Here is a 17,668-nt window from a genome sequence, read left to right as displayed (position 1 = left end):
CTTGCCTGTACAGAGGTATTGTCTTGCAGTGTCCATTAGTGTTCCTAGTAGGGTCTCCGTGCTGTAGTTGGCTCTGAAGCCCGACTGTGTGGGGTGGAGTACATTGTGATTATCTAGGTATGAGGCTAAAGTTTTGGCTACGAGACCTTCCATCAGTTTGACGGAGAGTGGGATTGAGGCTATGGGTCTGTATTTGGATGGTTGGTCTGTTGCTCCTTTGGGGTCTTTTAATATCAGAGTTATGATGATTTCGCTGAGTTCTTGTGGGAAATGGCCCTCTAGTAATAGAGTGTATCCATTGTAGAAGCAGGGAGCGGAATAATGTACTTGAGGCTTTCAATAGGTATGGGGGGCAATGGTTAAGGTCGCAGGCTGCATGGCTGTATTTATTATAAAGATTGTTGAAGTCTGACCATTGTGGGTAAGAAATGGGACCAGGTTCTATCTACTGCGACTGGTTCTTTTTCTGTAGGGGAAAATGTGTGTGAGTGTTCCGTTGAATGAGGCTCTGATGTTTGCGATCTTGTTTTTGAAGTATGTGGTTAAGAGGGTGGCTGAAGGTGGAGGGGAATTGCTGTTGGCTATGTAAGGTGTGGTGTTTGTGAGGACTTTTAGTAGCTGGAATAGCTTTTTTATGTCTTGGGATCCTTCTCCTATTTGTTTTGAGTAGTATGTCTTTCTTTTTTCTTTCAGTTTTTGTTTGTATGTTTGGTTTGTTACTATCCATGCTGTTTTTATGGACTCTTGGCTGCTTTTTCTCCATTTTCTTTTTAGTTGTCTACATTGTCTTTTGAGTTGGAATAGTTCGTTGTCGAACCACTTGTCTGATTTTCTGTGAATTTTGGTTTTGGGTTTTTCTGGGGCTAGTTCGTCCAGGGTAGCAGTACTTAGATGGTTCCATTTTGAGATGAAGTCTTTGGGTGTGTAGTGTTGGATTATGGTGTCTTGTTTTTGTCCAGAATGTGGTGGGATCTATATGTTTGCGTGAGTTGTAGGTTGTCTGTTGAGTAGTTGGAATATTTTTGTTACTGGTCCAATTGATTTTGAAGGAGTAAGTGTAGTGATCAGACCAAGTTTGGATCTCTGGTTGTGTGGTCTGTTGGGACATGTAGGCTGCGATGTCTAGTTGGTGTCCTTTTTCGTGTGTGGTTTGGGGATCTAAGATTTTATATGTTAAGGCTTCGAGATATGCTAGTAAGGTTTCTACATTTTTGGAGGATTGGTTTTTGAAGTGGAGGTTGAGGTCTCCTAGAAGGAAGTTGTAGGTTGTAGCTAGAGAGTTTTGATAAATAAATTCTTCAAATATTGGTTTAGCTGTGCTCCAATTACTTGGGGTTATGTAGCATAGTATGCATGTTAGTGTTCCTTTAAGTGATGTGCTTGAGAGTTGACAGGCTAGTAAATCCATATATTGGTCGGTTGTTTTGTCTTGTATTTTTATATTTAATTTGTCTCTGGCTATGATGGCAATTCCTCCTCCTCTTTTATTTTCTCTGCATACTAATGTTGTTTTGTCTTGTATTTTTATATTTAATTTGTCTCTGGCTATGATGGCAATTCCTCCTCCTCTTTTATTTTCTCTGCATACTAATGTTATTTTGTGGCTTTTTGGGCAGACTTCAGTTATTCTGAGGTCTGTGTCAGAGGTAAGCCAAGTCTCTGCATCTGTATTTACCGAAGAGGATATACACAGCATACCAGAACCCATCAGGCTATATGATGGAAACGAAGACGGGAAACTGACAGGGTTGATGGTCAGTTTAGAAGAGGTATGCAGGCCGATCGATAGGCTCAAGAGCGATAAATCCCCAGGACCGTATGGCATCCATCCAAGGGTCATCAAGGAATTGAAAGGGACTGACTATAGCTGAACTGCTTCAACTAATAGCCAATCTGTCGATCAAATCGGGAAAGATTCCGGAAGACTGGAAGGTGGCGAATGTTACGCCGATCTACAAGAAAGGTTCGAGGGGAGATCCGGGAAACTACAGACTGGCAAGTCTGACCTCGGTACCGGGAATGATGGTATAGGCGCTGATAAAGGACCGCATCATTGATCACTTTGACGGACACGGTCTGATGAGGACCAGCCAGCACGGTTTTAGCAAAGGCAGATTTTGTTTGATGAACTTGCTACACTTCTTTGAAGGAGTAAACAGGCAGATAGACAAAGGCGAACGACTACTTTGGAAAATTGCAAGCTATGCATTCGAGGGTGAAATACTCACGTGGATTAAAAACTGGCTGGAGCATAGGAAACAGAAAGTGGGGGTAAATGGACAATACCCAGACTGGAGGAGCGTCACCAGTGGGGTGCCGCAGGGCTTGGTGCTTGGACCCTTGGATTTTTTTTTTTTTAAGATTTATATTGATGGTTATGCGCAGCCATTTTTCAAAATTGTCACTTAACCACCTTAGGCATTCAGGACTATTTCTGTGCTAACCAATTAGCATGTGGAAATGAAGATGCACTAATTGGTTAGTGCAGCGATGCCTATTCTCTGCTCCTGACATGCCTCCTCAAACTTTTTTTTTAGCTCATGCAGATTGCAAATTTGCCATGGACATCTGAACACATCCCAAAATGCTCCATTTTTTTGTGTGTGTGTAGCTGGCCATCAGTGCCTAATGCAGCCTAGTGCTCTTCAACATTTTTATAAACGATCTGGACATTGGTACGACGAGTGAGGTGATTAAATTTGCGGACGATACGAAGTTATTCAGAATAGTGAAGACACAGGGGGATTGCGAAGATCTGCAATGTAACATAATCAAGCTGGAGAAATTTCAAATTTCATTAGGATTTTATATACCGCCTATCAAGGTTATCTAAGCGGTTTTTACAATCAGGTACTCAAGCATTTTCCCTCTCTGTCCCGGTGGGCTCACAATCTATCTAATGTACCTGGGGCTATGGAGGATTAAGTGACTTGCCCAGGGTCACAAGGAGCAGCGTGGGGTTTGAACCCACAATCCCAGGGTGCTGAGGCTGTAGATCCAACCACTGCGCCACACACTCCTCGACATGGTAAATGAGGTTCAAAGTGGATAAGTGTAAAGTGATGCATGTCGGTAACAAAAATCTCATGCACGAATACAGGATGTCTGGGGTGGAACTTGGAGAGACCTCCCAGGAAAGAGACTTCGGAGTTCTGATCGACAAGTCGATGAAGCCGTCTGCGCAATGTGTGGCGGCGGCGAAAAGGGCGAACAGCATGCTAGGAATGATAAAGAAGGGTATCACAAACAGATCGGAGAAAGTTATCATGCTGCTGTACTGGGCCATGGTGCTTCCTCACCTGGAGTACTGCATCCAGCACTGGTCACTGTACATGAAGAAGGACACGGTACTACTCGAAAGGGTCCAGAGAAGAGCGACTAAAATGGTTAAGAGGCTGGAGGAGTTGCCGTACAGTAAAAGATTAGAGAAACTGGACCTTTTCTCCCTCAAACAGAGGAGATTGAGAGGGGACATGATTGAAACATTCAAGGTACTGAAGGGAATAGACTTAGTTGATAAGGACAGATTGTTCACCCTCTTCAAGGTAGGGAGAACGAGAGGACACTCTCTAAAATTGAAAGGGGATAGATTTTGTACGAACTTAAGGAAGTTTTACTTCACCCAGAGAGTGGTAGAAAATTGGAACACTCTTCCGGAGTCTGTCATAGTAAAAAAACCCTCCATGGATTCAAGACAGTTAGACAAGTTCCTGCTGAACGCAGGTAGGGCTAGTCTTAGGGCGCTGGTCTTTGACCAGAGGGCCGCCGCATGAGCGGACTGCTGGGCACGATGGACCACTGGTCTGACCCAGCAGCGGCAGTTCTTAAGCTCTTATGTTAGCACTCGGTAAATTCTCACAGCTGTGTTCTTGTCGACATGTAGCGGTGTCTTGCTGAGTGGCGTTCATTATCGTTGTGTGTTTGTGTGCCATCACAAGAATGTTGGAGCTTGAATTAGAGCAATGAACAAACATTACATTTCTTGTTAAACTTGGCAAGAGTGGAAGTGAAATCAGGGACATGTTAGTCCAAGTTTATGGGATAATGCCATGAAGAAAACGGCAGTGTACAAGTGGATTAAATGTTTTTCTGAGGGGAGAGAAAGCGTCGCTGATGAAGAATGGTCAGGGTGGCCAGTAACGAGCAGAACTGACGAAAACACTGCAAAAATTTGTCAAATTGTGTTAAAAAATCATTGGTTGACTGAGACAAGCATTGCAGACCAAGTAAACATTGATTGAGAAACAGGAAAATCTTAGCATGAGAAAGGTGTGTTCAAAAATGTTAAAACAAGTTGAAATGTGCACACTTTGCATGACACTATGATGCATGTTTTTTCCTTTCATTTACAGACCTAAGCTTGTTGTCATGGATGATTTGATGGGTAAAGACAGGAAAAATGTCTAAGTACCAGGGAAAGGTTGTAAGAGTATAGGTTGTCCATGTTATGAATAGTGCTATATGCAAATTCCATGTCTGTGAGTAGTATGTGCATGTTATATGCCTATGTGAAAAAACAGACGTCAGAGGAGGGGCGGGACCACGGCAGAGAGAAGGCAGCTCGGAAGACCCGATGGGAGCTTGCAAAGATCGCTAGCACTAGAGATTTTATCCAGGCTGCTGAAATTAGGTAAATTGATGCCAGGGGGAACACGCAGGCCTTCTGGGGGGAGGGTGCAGTCCTTCGGGGGAGGGAGTTGTAAAGGTCTTCAGGGGGTGCAGGCCTTCAGGGGTGGAATGCAGGCCTTCAGGGGTGGGGTGTAGGCCTTCAGGGGGGAGAGGCAGGCCTTCAGGGGTGGGGTGTATGCTTTCAGGGGGGACAGACAGACCTTCATGGTGGGACAAACCTTCAGGGAAATGGGCCCTGGTGTAGAAGTACACAGAGGGATGGAGGAAGGGAAGGGGGGGTTCAAAGAGACATGCATATGCCAGACTTTGGGGGGAAGAAATAATGGGTCTAAAAATAAAGGAGAGGGAGAGAGATGATGGGCTATGAGATTTAGGGAGGGAAGGAACAGAAAGGGAGATAAGTTGGACACAAGGGATGGTGTGTAGGGGGTGATAGAGATACTGGATAGGAGGGTAGTTGGGAAAAGAAAGGGAGAGATGGTGGACCCTGGGGTGGTGGGGAAGGAGGAAGAGATGCTGGATGAAAGGGTAGTTGAGAAAAGGTGGATCTGTGGTTGGAGGCGAAAAAAAGGAAAGATGCCAGACCTCCGGGGGAGGGAAGGGAAACGGAAGGGGAAGACAGAGATGATGGATGGTTAGCACGAAGAAAGAAGGAGACCCTGGCAAGCAAGTTATCAGAAGACAACCAGAGCCTGGGACCAACAAGATTTGAATAATGACCAGACAACAAAAGGTAGAAAAATAATCATTTTATTTTCTGTTTTGTGATTACAATGTGTCAGATTTGAAACATGTATCCTGCCAGAGCTGGTGTTAGACTGCAAATGTGAGCTAGGATTTAACAGAGAGAGGAAATGTCATTTTTGTTTGTTTACACCACAGCACCAGTGTGGTTAGGAGAAGGCAAAGGGGGTAAAGAGGCTATAAAAGGGGTGAAGAGGTTATAAAATAAACCCACCAGGATGTAAAAAAAAAAACACCCAGTTCGGCAGGATAATCAAATCGAAAAATCGATTCAATAGGCTGAATCGAATCAAAATTTTTTTCCTGAATTGGGCAGCACTAGTGTGCAGCAATATCCAAGCAAAGATTGATATATAGTTTAGCTTTAATTACTGCTCTTGGGACAAGTATCTATGAAGATTTACACCTGCTGACTTTATTTTTCTGGCCCAGAATCACAATTTTTGAAAATCAATGAATGTTGCATGCATTTTTATTTCCCTGACCCAAATCTGCCCACTAGAACACTTCTAAACAATGCAGGTACCTGTAGCATTCAGCAGTGGACATAATTTAGCAAACGGAGGATAAACAGTATTCCAAAAGTGTACTTCTACTGATAAAACATTTGTGTTATGCATACAAGTGGCTTTGAAATGCTCTTTAAGAAAGTAACTACAGTATTATAAGTCACCTAGGTGGGGAAGGCGGATATGTTGCACCTATTTTGTGGAATTTATTACCAGGACAAGTACGTCTATGTAAGAATGTTGAACAATTTAGGCGACTGCTAAAGACTCATTTGTTTGTGAAGGACTTTTATAAAATAGCCTACCGAACAGCTTCCTTGCAATTTTGCACATCTTAGAGGCAATGCTAGAAATCGGGCATGAATGCATAAAAGTAAGCACTCAAAATATAGTGACTGTTTTTTTTTTTTTTTTATTATTATTTATTTATAATTTTCAACTTAAATTTCAAGTATTACACTTGTACAGAAAGCAAGAATAGGATAGATATCAAATACAAAGCAATATAAATCTTAAACAAATATACTATTTATGCTCAAGTCCACAATTAGGATCCAAGAATTATTGAAAATTGGTGAAATTATCTAAAAAGAAAATTGTAAAAGAAGCTGAGAACTATAGCACTGAGATGAGGTCACAATATCCTAAATATAGGGCTCAAAGATTGTTAACATTCAGGCGAGACATAGCCACAAAGTTTGTCAATTGTGATGGTTCAAAAAACACATATTTAAGAGTACGGATACAATACATTTACATGGATGTCTCAAATAAAAAGTTGCTCCCAAAGATAAAACCCCAGGTTTCAAAAGAAGAAATTCACGGCGACGCCTTTGCGTCTCCCATGCCAAATCTGGGAACATTTGTATTTTATAACCAAGAAAGCTTTTTTGTCTATTTTTAAAGAAAAGTTTTAACAACCATGTTTTATCAATTGGCAAAGCTAAAGTAATAATCATGGTGGCTGGTGATGCTAAATCCTTCTCAGATGTTTCTAAGATCTGTGATATATTTGGAAGTTAATGCTCTTTAAGAAAGTAACTACAGTATTATAAGTCACCTAGGTGGGGAAGGCGGATATGTTGCACCTATTTTGTGGAATTTATTACCAGAACAAGTACGTCTATGTAAGAATGTTGAACAATTTAGGCGACTGCTAAAGACTCATTTGTTTGTGAAGGACTTTTATAAAATAGCCTACCGAACAGCTTCCTTGCAATTTTGCACATCTTTGAGGCAATGCTAGAAATCGGGCATGAATGCATAAAAGTAAGCACTCAAAATATAGTGACTGTTTTTACCTAGTATACAAACGGATGCTCCTGGGGACACAAGGGTGGAATTTGTATTTGTGTGTATCTCAAACACATAAACATAGCGGTCCTTTTACTAAACTAATCTAATCTAGTCTTTTATTTATATACTTGATCATCTCCTAGCGGAGTAAAACTCGGTTTACAAGTAAAGACCAAAAAAAAAGCAAACTTAGCATAGGAGAAAATAAGTGTTGTAGGGCAATCAATTCGTTTAATCTTTAGGTCAACTGTTCAAGTATTGTGTAAATAATAAAGTTTTTAGGACTTTATGAAATTGTTGTAACTGACCTATCAATCTGACAGAATCAGGAAGCCCATTCCACATTTCTACCAATTTATAAGTGAAAGATTGATTGAGTTTCCCGGCTGATTTAAGTCCTCCGAAGGAAGGGAACAGTAGTTTATATCTCTGTGAATTCCTCGAATGGCAAGATCTAAGGGTATTCCAGTATAAAGGGACCAAAGGACAAAATATTCCATAGAGAAGCTTAAAAATGACGCATGTAGAACCAGTAAAAATACATTTTAGCACATCAATATGCAAGTCTTCTCAACATGCTAAGGTCATTTTTACCATGGACATAAAACCCTTGATTTTTTTTTTTTTAAGAATTATATTGATGGTTATGCGCAGCCATTTTTCCAAATTGTCACTTAACCACCTTAGGCATTCAGGACTATTTCTGTGCTAACCAATTAGCATGTAGAAATGAAGATGCACTAATTGGTTAGTGCAGCGATGCCTATTCTCTGCTCCTGACATGCCGCCTCAAATTTTATTTTAGCTTTGCAGATTGCAAATTTGCCATGGATATCTGAACACATCCCACATTGCTCCATTTTTTTTGTGTGTGTATAGCTGGCCATCAGTGCCTAATGCAGCCTAGTAAAAAGATCCCCTAAGTCTTTGTGTATGTGATGCACACAAGTACAAATTCCATTCCTATTTCATCCCTTCTGTGTCTCCAGGAACATCTGTTTGTATACTAGGTAAAGAAGGCACTATATTTTGAGTGCTTGCATTTATGCCTGCCTTGGGACAATTTTTATGAGTACCTACTTAAGCATGTAAAACACAGTCACTAAATGTTTGTCAGAGCAAGGTACTTCTTGTTCCAGGCCATTACTCCGCAATTACTACATCAGTTTTCATAAGACATTTAAAAAGACCTCAGTATCTGTTTGACCTTTAAATTTGTCAAAAGCTTACCTGGAAAATTTTGTATTCGGTTCACCCTGCAGTTAGATGAGGAGATAACTACTATTATTTCTCTTCCCACTGCACTCTCTTTATGCCTTTGCTACTCTTCAGAAAATAGAATTCTGTGGTGGTTACATCTTAAGAAAACAAAACAAAACTGCAGGAAAATGTACAGGGGCAGGAAATTTATTAAAAACACAAAAGTTAAAACATTAGTACATATACCACATAAAAATGCATTCAAAAACTGGTCCTCAGGGATCTCAATCATTGATAATATGGACTATCAGAAAACCAGATAGGATGAAAACCAAAATAAAAAATGAACGAGAGAACCTGTGTAGGCACTGTGAAATCCAAAATGCAGGGTCCGGTCCACATGACCATTAGGACCAGTTTTTGGATGCATTTTTATGTGGTTTATGTACTAATTTTTTAACTTTTGTGTTTTTAATAAATTTCCTGCCCCTGTACATTTTCCTGCAGTTTTGTTTTCTTGTTGTACACCTTTTCTGCAGGTTTTTGTTGGGTTTTTTTTGTTTTGCCTGTGTTTACATCTTAAAGCAGCATGTGACAGAGAGAGTTTCATATATCCCAAGCATCAAAATTCCATATCTCCTGCAAAGGGATATTTTTTTCCCAGTAAATCTTCCTCTTTGACCAAGATGGTATTCCTGGTTGTACTTTTGAAATTGAGAGTTGTGGATTTTATTTCCATTTGGGTTTGCTTCCTTAACAGGTGTGTTCCACGGTTGCAGAAGTCAAGGTGCCGGCTGTGCTGAACTGCTTATCCAAGATCTTTGGATGGATATCTTGGCCGGAGAAAAAGTACTTGGATCAGAAATTTAAAAAAACAAAAACAGTGCAAATGTATTTGTGCCTTGCAGTTACAATGGGACAGTAAGATACAAATGTAGTTAGTGTGTTTTATTCAATTTTTACTGACATATTTGCCTTCACTTAATATAAAATAAGACCACTGAATGTTGGGTTTTTTTGTTCTGTAGATCTGTGGTAACATTACCTGATTTTATTCACAAAAGTGATCAGTGCAGCAATTACTTGAATACTATGTGAAAGCAGTGATATAAGTTCCCTGTGAAAATAGAACACCCTTCCTCCCCCTCCCCCAAAAGCTATATGTTTTTAATTAATGGTTCCAAGGTCCTATGTACCAATTTACTGTGCAGATTGTTGAATAATATATATTTGCTTTATATTTTGTTATAGGCATTATACCCACATGAAGTGTATTAGTGTGTTAGGTTTTAGTCTGCTGCTGAGTTTTAGGGTCATATACTGACTCAAGCATGCTGTATTTATTTGGCTCATCTTACTGTATATATGCAGAATTGAACAGAGATCTGCGCATAAGTCAAGCTTGATTACCTATTTATTGTAAAATTATTGGGTACTGGAGTAGCTGTCTAATATAAAAGAAAACATGCTTTCAGCATTGGAGCTAGAAATGTTTTCTTGTGATTTAATTTGGCATTAGTGTTTAAGAAACCCATTTTCTCATTATGTGGGATATTTTTTAAAAAGTTTTTAGATCTTGAAGGTGGTGTATAGTGTTTAAATGTTTATTTTTTTCCATTATAAATATTGTGTATTGTAAGTTTGTCTAATAAAATAGCTAAAAATGGAACAGCTTACTGTAAGTTTAATTATTAAGAAGAGAGGCAGAAAAATCAAACATTAGCAGCCTTTTTTAGTATGCATGAGCCACTCTATCCTTTTTCCTTTTCAACTGCCCTATTTGAGAGAGAAAAAAAAGACTTGGACCTCCCTGAAATAGGGCTGTAGGGATCCCCACATATGTGAAGTGTTTATATTCATTGAAGAGTGGCATTAAAACAAATGTCTATATTCCAAATTTTATATACGATTCTTAATCAGTTTGAAGTCTTGAGCAAACAGCATTGTATTTTCATGTCTGAGTGATGTCATCAATGGAACCTAGCATAAACAGTCAAAAAGTGTACTGTCACTTTAAAACTTTAAGACCACACCCATGCTGAGGCTTAGAGAATGGTACATTGACAGTTTGTCTTCATCCCCACCCTGTCCCCGTGAGCTCATTCTGATTCCATCCACACTATCCTTGGTTATGATTTTATATTTAATTCATTCTATTAAAGTATAAAATAATGTTCTGTATAACTGTCATTTTATAAATCACAAATAATAGAACAAGAATCAATAAAACCCGTCTCGCCTCACAGATATCTTCTCCACTATCAGGAAATCTGAGAATGCCTCGATCATACACAACATAAATGCCAATTCTTTAGCAAAGACATGAGATCCGTATGTTAGCTGCTGCTTCTCACAAATTGTGAATCTGCAGAAGGGTATCATTTTAATCTCTGAACTCCCTTTCTGTAATGGAGAACAGCTCCCTCTTCTGTGTTTCCTTTTGCAAGTGAGCTCAGAAGATGTGTTCTGGACTGCTTTGCTTCTTTTTGTTCTTTTTGGGTGTTTTTGCTGTCAGTCTTCAATTTTATTTACTGTATTTTTCGCTCCATAAGACGCACTTTTTCCCCCCAAAAATGTGGGCAGAAATAAGGGTGCGTCTTATGAAGCAAATATACAAAAAAAAAACAACCCGGGGGTACCTTTAAATGTTGGAGGTCGGTGGACGGCTGCCTGCTGCTTGTCGTGGCCCACGGCGCACAAGCGCCTAGGCCCTGACACTTCCCTAATTGGGCCGGTCGCTGGTGCTTTGCAGGGCTGCTATCTGCTGATTACTGGCACGTCAGGGCCAGCAGCGCACAAGCCTGCTGCTGCATGGGTGGGCGCCACTTCTGAATGACTGCTCAGTTCTACTGAGGCAGCCATTCAGAAGTGGCGCCCGCCCACTCAGCAGTGCGCTTGTGCGCCGCTGGCCCTGACGTGCCGGTAATCAGCAGGTAGCAATTAGTGTTTTTCATCACTTTTATTCAAGGTTCTGAGCACCTCTCTGGTTGAAAGTCTTTTTTTCTATACATAAGGAGTTCTCCTTTATTTTTGTTTATTTGTTTGGTAATCAGCAGGCAGCAGCCCTGTGAAGCACCAGCGACCGGCCCAATTGGGGAAGTGTCAGGGCCCAGGCATTCGTGCGCTTGTGCGCCATGGGCCCCGACAAGCAGCAGACAGCCATCCACCAACCTCCAACATTTAAAGGTACCACCGGGGGAGGGGGGGACCTGGGATGGAATTTAAAGGTGTCGGGTATATATTAGTATATAATTTGGTTTAGAATGGGCTTGTTTTCTTATTTTCCTTCTCTAAATCTGGGGTGCGTCTTATGGTGAGGTGCGTCTTATGGAGCGAAAAATACAGTATGTGTGGCTTCTTTGCTTAAAGTTCCCCTTTTTGGGCTTACTCTGCTGGCGAAAGGACACAATCCTGTGTGGGTGGACTGCTGTTCCCAGACTAATCTCAGACTAACCTGTGGAGCCAGCTAGCTTTGTATTCCTTCAGGAGCTTGGGGTCCATTTACTTGGGAGATGCTCCTTTTCTGATTTAATCAGAGGCTTGTGCACAGGCTGTGGGACCCCTGTGTAACAACTCTCTGGAGCTAGGGGAACCGGCTGCTCTCTTCCCTGCACATTATGAGGACTTCGGGGGTGGGAGTCTGTGACAGAGGTCCGCATAACCAGCAGCCAGAAGATCTTCATCGACGCACTTGTGCAGAGCTATCTCTGAGACAGAAATCCTTTCCATGCAGGTAGGCTGATTTAAACTGACAGGTACCAGAAGTCACAGTGAGTACTCCCATTATTCCCTATGGAGAAAATAAATGAGGTAAAAAAAAAAAAAAATCAAGTTTTGAGATTTTCTGGGGTTAGTGTTAAGTTCCCCCACCTCCAAAACCTCCAAATCACTATAGCTTTCATGTAGTACAACACCAAAGAAACAGAAATATCCATCTCCCATACTGTGCAAAATATAAAGATCACACATGTCAGGGATGGTGTTGGGCCAAGGAGTGCAATTAGGGGAGCTGCCCCCTGGCTAGAGAGATTCCTGTGCTTGCTGGAAGCTGAAGATGGCACAGGCTGGTAATGGGATTTGGAGTCCCCTCCCAAATTTTTGCCCTGGATCCTAGCCGTGTCTTAACACCAGCACTGGCAGGATAACCATTTCAATTCTCATATTCTAATCACAAAATAGAAAATAAATTCTTTCATTTTTTGTGTACCTATCTTTCTCGTCTGTGTCCTCTATACTTCCCTGTCCAACTCCCTTAGTTCCTAGTCCTTATCTAGCACTTTCCCTCTGTGTCCATATCCTCTCCCATGTCATGTATTATTCCCATATAGCATCTCCCTTTGTGTCCCTGTCCCTATTCTCTCTATGCCCATTATTTCCCCTCTATTTCTATATACCTCCCTGTGTATTTCTCTCCCTCTGCTGTATGTTCAATATTTCATTCCTTCATCCCCTTAGTATTGCATCTTGTTTTCTTTTCTTCCAACCAACACCCCAACAGATCCAGAACCCTTCTTACTTCTCTTCAGTTCCAGCTCCCCCTCCTGTGCCCTTTGCCCCAGCCCCCCCTTGTGACTCCAACCTGCCTCCCTCAGGTCCAGCATAGGCATAGCATGTACCTCCCTCCTGTTGTCACATAACTTGTTAGAAGAGCAAACCGTCTCCTACAAAGGCCTGCTCAGTGGTGCTCATGCCTTCCCTCTGACAGGCCCCTCCTTATGATACAACTTCCTGTCTTTATGAAAAGAGGAAGTTGCATCATGAGGGGCCCAGCAGAGGGAAGGCTGTGAGCACCATTGAGCAGGTCTGTGTAGGGATCGGCTTGCTCTTCTAGAAGGTATGTGCCAGTAGCAAGGAGGGTCTCTTGGGGAGCGGTAATCATGTGGGTTGCCCCATGGAAGCAAGACTTTTTTAAACTTCCCACAAGGCGGTAAAAAGTACTATGGTCTCCTGACCATTTGACATGTCTTCTTTCCCCATGCTCACCATTCATCTTCCACCTCTGTATGTTTTTCCCCATGTTCAGCATCTCCCTTACCTGTTTCCTATACTTCCTTTCTAGTATTTCCCCTGTGCCCATCTCCTGCCTTCATCATCAACACTAATCTTTGTCCTTATCCCCTCCAGTGTCAGTCCTCTGTGTACCTATGCTTCCCCCCAGTCCAACATCACTCTTCTGCGTTCCTCCATCCATACCCACCATCTCCCTTTTTGTATATCTCCCTGTGTCTAGCTTCTTCCCTCTTATACCCTTACATTAATGTTTCTCTTGCTCTCTCTTTTGTCCCTCCACCCACCCACCCCCACTGTGTTAAATATTTCACTCCATCCCCTTGGTTCAGCATATCTTTGCCTTCCATTCTCTCCTCCCAGCAAGTCCAGCACCTCTTTTCCTTCCCTCAGCACTTATCCCATGGCTTAAGAATCTAGATTGCCCTTCCCTCCAGCCTCCCCTGCAGTCCAGTACCTCTCTTCCTTCTCAACACTCCCCAAGGATCTAGCACCTCTCTTCCCTCTAGTTCAGGGATATCAAACTCCCTCCTTGAGGGCCACAATCTAGTTGGGTTATCAGGATTTCCCCAATGAATATGCATTGAAAGCAGTGCGTGCACATAGATCTCATGCATATTCATTGGGGAAATCCTGAAAACCCGACTGGATTGCAGCCCTCAAGAAGGGACTTTGAGACCCTTGCTCTAGTTCCAGCTCAGCTTTGAATCTGGTACCTGTCCCTTCCAGCTCCCAGCTGCAGCTCAGCTGGAATCCAGTACCTGTCCCTTCCAGCTGCAGCTCAGCTGGAATCCAGTACCTGCCCCTTCCAGTACCTGCAGCTCAGCTGGAATCCAGTACCTGTCCTTTCCAGCTCCCAGCTGGAATCCGGTACCTTCCCTTCCAGCTCATAGCTGCAGGTCTTGCATCTCTCTTCCTTTCAGCTCCAGTCCCCACTCCACATAGGTCCAGTACCACTCCCCCCCATGGGCCTGACAACACCCCCTCTCCCCATGGGTCAGCATCTCCACCCCAGTTCCCCCGCGACTACCTTACCCAAATTATCCAGCCGCATCATATCAAATTCTTAAGAGGTCTATTCTGAGGCCTTCTGATGAGCCCCACCTTGATGTAACTTCTGGTTTTGCGAAACTGGAAGTTGCATCAAGGAGGGACTCGGCAGAAGGAAAGCCTCATAACAGGCCTCTGAAGAGTTCTTATCATTGGTGCAGCTGGCTGCTTTAGGTAAAACCGCTGTCACGCTGAAAAATCTTCAGAGGCTTGTTCTGAGGCTTGTCACAAAATCGGAAGTTGCATCAAGGAGGGGCTCATTGGTAGAAGGAAGGCCTCTGAAGATTTTTTGACATGGCTGGTTCATTTGGGTAAGGTAGGCGCAAGGGGAACGGGTGAAGATGCTGACCCGTGAGGAGAGGGGGTTGTTGCCACTAGTGTTGACCCTGGTACTTTTCTTTTTCTGCAGGAATAAGGCCTTGTTAGTGTGTTCCTGTGCCCTAGTAAGAGCCAAGCCCATTTGAGTTCAATCAGTAGCCCTGATCATATTGGGATGCTGAGCTGTTCTGTAACGTCTCTCAAGTAGATTCTGGGATTGTACTACGGAATGTTGTTAGCAATGATGACAGCTACAGCCTCGATTACTGAAAGCTGCTTCTCTCCTGTCGTACTCTGTAAGCAATTGTAGTTTGTTCTGATAAGTTTAGACTCTAGGATAAGAGTGGATTGGAACTAGAAGAGAGAAGAATGAGGAGGCTAGTTGAGTTGTATATAGGGGGAGAAGAGGTGGTTAATGCGGTTGCTACAGAGGCACAGATGGGAAACAGGATTAGGAAGTGATCATATTGGCATATATTCTTTTCTGAAAGTACTGGTGAGGTAAGATGAGAAAGAGTAGCTTATTTAAAGAGACAAAATACATCATTGAGATATAAACTTAGCAGGTTTTATGGGCTGTCTTGGAAAAAGCTAAAAGTTTTAATACATGTAGCTGTAATCGATAGATCATCAGAAGGTAAAAAGATATATGTGGAAATAGTGTACTAAAATCTGTACAATGGAGACGTGCCGTCAGCAGGGGACTTAAATCTACTGAATATAAATTTGTGCTCACTGCAAAGGCAACTGGAAACAGGGAAAGGCAGAAAACATATTTTAGATAACACAAGTAAAAAGCTTCTCTTTTCTCTCCTTTTACATACAAGAGTATAAGGCTCCTCAATATCTCTCCTCTTATCTCTTCTTATACTCTGCCCCAGGATCTCCATTTGTCGGGCAAGTCTCTCTTGTCTGTTCCCTTTCTCCTCTACTACCAACCCCCAACTGTTTTTTCTGCCTTGCTATGTTCTCATATGCCTGGAACAACCTGTCTGACTTGGTATGTTGGTCTCTGGTGGTATTCAAATCCAGACTAAAACCCTGCTTTTTTTTCAAGCTGCATTTATTTTTTTATTTTATTTTAAATTTATTTATAACCCGCCTATCTACAACAATAAAACATACAAAATCAGTGACACAAACTCGCATTCAATGACAGCAAAATACAAATCATGTAAAAACATAAAACCTACAATGTATACATATAGACAATCAAGAAATCTTCAAAAAGACATCAGCGAAAAACACCACAATGCTTTCATCTTACTAGCTTATTTTGAGAGTCCACACATTCTGTCTTAATTTACTACCTAATCCGAGTTGTAAGGATCCCTGATGCAGGCAGTTTGTGCCAAAATGCAGCTCATGTTGGGTCATTTAATAAAGTGAACTCTGATACCCCAGTTTGAGGCCCTTAGTGCTTTTTCTAGTTCACTATAACCTTCATTTTGAAATTTGTGGCAGACTATGGGTAAAAGTTACCTGTGAACTTTGTTAATACGAATAGCTTAGAAAATGCTGCTGTTTTAGCAAAACTCTGACACATTTAAGAACATAAGAATTGCCTTACTGGGTTCAGACCAATGGTCCATCTAGTCCAGTATTCTGTTTTCATGGAGGCCAATCCAAGTCACAAGTACCTGGCAAAATCCCAACTAGTAGCCACTGATCAGGGCAGGCTGTGGCTTCCCCTATGTCTGTCTCAACAGCAAACTATGGACTTTTTCTCCAATAACTTGTTCAAACCTTTTTTAAAATCACATTAAATGCTCTTAACATGGGGAAGGGACCTTGGGGTGGTGTCATCTGAGGATCTGGGGGTGACGAAGCAGTGTGGCAGAGGGTGCCGGGCTGTGTGGGAGGAGGTGTTGATGCCCTTTACGGGTTGGTGGTAAGACCCCCACCTGGAGTACTGTGTTCAGTTTTGAAGGCCATGTCTGGCTAGGGATGTAGGAGGACTTGAGGCAATCCAGAGGGGGCAATAAAAAATGGTATGTGGCTTCTGCCAGGAGATGTGCAGGAGATTGGAGGTCTTTAATGTGTATGCTTGGGAGGGGAGATGGGCTATAGATATTTAAACACTTGAAAGATATTGGTGTAAAAATAAATCATTTCCAGAGAGGGATGGGTGGTGGACTTAAGAGTAATGTTAGGAAACTTTTTCACAGAGAGGGTGGTAGATGCCCAGGGTGCCCTCCCAGTGGAGGGGTTTGTGTGTGGCAATGAGGGTGGTGGCATGGGATGACCATGGAGGATCTCTGATTATAAATGAATGGTATAATACAAGCTATGGCTGGTGCTGGGAAGTCCTGTGCAGTGTGTCACATGTATGGTGATTTAGTTTGGGATGAGCTGGAGAGGGCTTTGATAAAGGCTCCAGTGATAGGATGGTTGGGATAGGCTGTAGTGGGCTTTGATGGCAGCTTCAGCAGTGGGAAACTGGAGATGATGCCGGGTGGACCTCTGTGGGCTATTGCCAAGAAATATTAAAGACAATTTAACCATGAATGTACTGTATAATGAGTATGACTTGGGCAGACTGGTCGGGTCTTTGTCTGCTGTCAATTACTATGTTAACAGAAGATCTAAGAGATCTACCAGAACCGGAAATGGTTTTGAAAGGGTGATGATGCAGAGGAACTGAAATAAATCTTGGTGAATCTGGAAGATGTTCTAAGCCAAGCTGACAAGTTTAAAAAGTGATAAATCACCTATACGGGATGGTATACATCCCAGGGTAATAAAGTAACTCAAATGTGAAATTGCTGACCTGCTGTAGTGATCTGTAACCTGTCACTAAAATAGTCTGTAGTACCTGAAGATTGGAGGGTGGCCAATGTTAACACTGATTTTTAAGAAAGGTTCCAAGGGAGATTGGGGAAATTTCAGAACGGTAAGCCTGACTTCAGTGCTAG

The 17,668-nt window shown here is 42.1% G+C and overlaps 1 protein-coding gene across 1 annotated transcript in view; it reads left to right on the top strand.

Moving 5' to 3' along the window:
• The window catches only part of LOC117357584 (serine/threonine-protein kinase 35-like), a 111,718-nt gene extending 101,671 nt beyond the window's left edge, over window positions 1-10,047 (top strand). Inside the window, exon 5 of the mRNA XM_033938392.1 lies at window positions 9,139-10,047. The gene's annotated coding sequence lies outside the window, so the exon portion shown is untranslated. The remainder of the gene's footprint in view (window positions 1-9,138) is intronic.
• The last annotated feature ends 7,621 nt before the right edge of the window (window positions 10,048-17,668 follow it).

This window comes from Geotrypetes seraphini, chromosome 3, assembly GCF_902459505.1.
Source record: "Geotrypetes seraphini chromosome 3, aGeoSer1.1, whole genome shotgun sequence".
Taxonomy (NCBI): domain Eukaryota; kingdom Metazoa; phylum Chordata; class Amphibia; order Gymnophiona; family Dermophiidae; genus Geotrypetes; species Geotrypetes seraphini.
Note: the sequence above shows the minus strand (reverse complement) of the source record. Positions and strands in the feature narration are given on the sequence as shown.